The following is a 2,387-nucleotide window of genomic DNA, read 5'->3' on the forward strand; positions in this document are numbered from 1 at the left end:
GGTTTCTTTAGGGTAAATTCCCAGTAGTGGAATTGTTGGGTCAAATGATATTTCTGCTGTATACATTCTATAGGTTTTGGGTTTTTAAAAAATTTTTACTGGCCAATGAGTGTGTTTTATTCTTCCAATATAGCAAACTCATAATTCAGTTTTAGTTAGAACTGTAACTTGAATAGACAGCAGTATATAATACAAAGAATGATTTTTTGTAACATAGATAGTTTTCCATTTAGTTAATTCAACTGTCCACAGCCGCCTCAGTGGAAATAGTAGATTTACATAACTGGTTGTACGAGAGACTTCTTTGCAAGCAGCTTTAGATCTTGAATGCACTTGGCAATTGTCTCCCATTGTTGTTATGCGGAGATGCTCTGCACCACATTCTTCTCCACCCAGTTTATCATGGGCTCTTGTTCCTTTCTCCGCATCATACTCTGCACAGAAATCTGGTAGTCCAGACGATTCTTCACCTCCTTGTACACCCTGAGCAGCACTTCTCGGTACACAACTTCCAAGGCCATAGCGAAGTTATTCCTTTGAACATCAAAAAAGGTAATGGCATTTCTGAGCCAGTGCCTGCTGGGCCTTTTCTAAACAGATCGCATCTTGGATGTATTTCATGGAAGTCTGCTTCAACTCTTCTAGTCGAGCAATGTTTTGCTCATTAAGTTTATCAACAAATTGTCCAATAGAGGCACCATATTTTTCTAACTTCATAGATAAGCAACTGGACTGTTGCTATACGAGAGAAGGTTTCTGGTGTAACCACATATATTTCTTTGGACCAAAAATATAGGATAAGCCCAGTTCCAAGCAAGTAAGGACCTGTGACACCTGTTTTAGGATGAAGAAACTGGAAGAATTCGTGAGGGATCAGTCCAAAGAGAACTTTTCCTCCATGTTCAGGAAGAGGCGGTAGAGGGGCAAGATTTGGCTGTCCTTTGTGAAAGACCCCTGTGGCCTGCAATAACCCTGGACCTCGGAGGGCTGCGTTCTTCAGGAAGGGGGCTTCTGCAGCGGCAGCAGAAAGCACCGCCCCGGGAGACTCCGGTTAGCGTCCCTGTGACCCTGACAGGAGAGCTTGTGAGGGATGGTGGCAAGATGGCTGCTCACCGTAAACATTCTATAGTATTTTTTTTTTTTAATTTTTTCCATTTTATAGTATTTTCACTACAGTACAGTACTACATCGTATGAATGTTTTAAAACCCCTTGTTGATGGACATTTGGATTGTTTCCAACCTTTTGCTATAACAGATAGTACTGTGGTGAATAGCCTTGTGCATATATCATTTCCTATCTCTGCCTGCGCATCTTGGCTAAAGGTTTATAGAAATGCGATGAATGTGGTGTCCAAACGTGAAATGCATATGCAATTTTGCTAGATATTGCCAAATTTCCTTCAGAGACATTATTTCATATTCCTACATTGTACGGAAGTGCTGTTTCCCTGAAGCCTTGCCAATAAGACATTTGTGGAACTTCAGGATTTTTGCCAACACGATAGGTGAAAAACAGTGTAATGTTCTTTATTTCAACTGGGTGGTGGGCTGTTTGTTCCATTCTTAATTATATATCTAGAATATTTTGTAAAATAAGCTAATAGAAAAAATCACTCAAAGAAAACAGATTGATTACTTTGGTCTTATTTGTACTGTAGTGCTTTAATGGATAGCACGCTTACTGAATAAAGAACTGGATGGATCCACAATGAGACTTGGAAAGAATTTCTCAGATAAGAGATCTATGGAGAAACTTAACAAATTAAAGTTCTTGGGCTCAAAGAAATAAAATAACTTCAACTCACATGATTAATGAAAAATAAGCTCATTCCTCTTCAACAAATGGTGCTGGCAAAACTGGACTGCTAACTGCAGAAAGCTGAAACAGGATCCGCATCTCACACCATACACAAAAGTCAACTCAAGATGGATCAGAGACCAAAACCAGAAAGCTCATAAGAGACAAACTGGGACCAAGCTTAGAAGGCCTAGTCTATGGTATAAAGGGACTTCTAAATACAGACAGAAATACACAATCTGAAGTGGATAAAATTGATCAATGGGACCTTCTAAAGCTTAAATCCCTGTGCACATAAAAACCTTTTTCCAACAGGGTGAAAAGAAAACCTCCTTACTGGGAACAAACATTTGGCAATACTGTCTCAGAAAAGGGTCTCATAAATGAAAGTTTACAGAATCCTACAGGGCCTCCACAAGCAAAAGATAGCAAATCTAATTATAAAATGGGCAAAGGACATGGAAAGACTTTTTCCCAAAGAAAGACATTTGAATGGCCAACAGATATATGAAAAAATGCTCCAAATCACTGGCAATAAGAGAGATGCAAACCACAATGAGATACTATCTTACCCCAGCAGCAGTGGCA

General features: G+C 39.3%; 1 pseudogene; it reads right to left on the minus strand.

Annotated features, from left to right (window-relative positions):
* Positions 1-275: 275 nt before the first annotated feature.
* The window catches only part of LOC102859467, a 14,198-nt pseudogene continuing 12,086 nt past the window's right edge, over positions 276-2,387 (minus strand).

Source organism: Elephantulus edwardii, unplaced genomic scaffold (assembly GCF_000299155.1).
Source record: "Elephantulus edwardii isolate Elephantulus edwardi_28Jun2011 unplaced genomic scaffold, EleEdw1.0 scaffold00137, whole genome shotgun sequence".
In the NCBI taxonomy this organism is placed as follows: domain Eukaryota; kingdom Metazoa; phylum Chordata; class Mammalia; order Macroscelidea; family Macroscelididae; genus Elephantulus; species Elephantulus edwardii.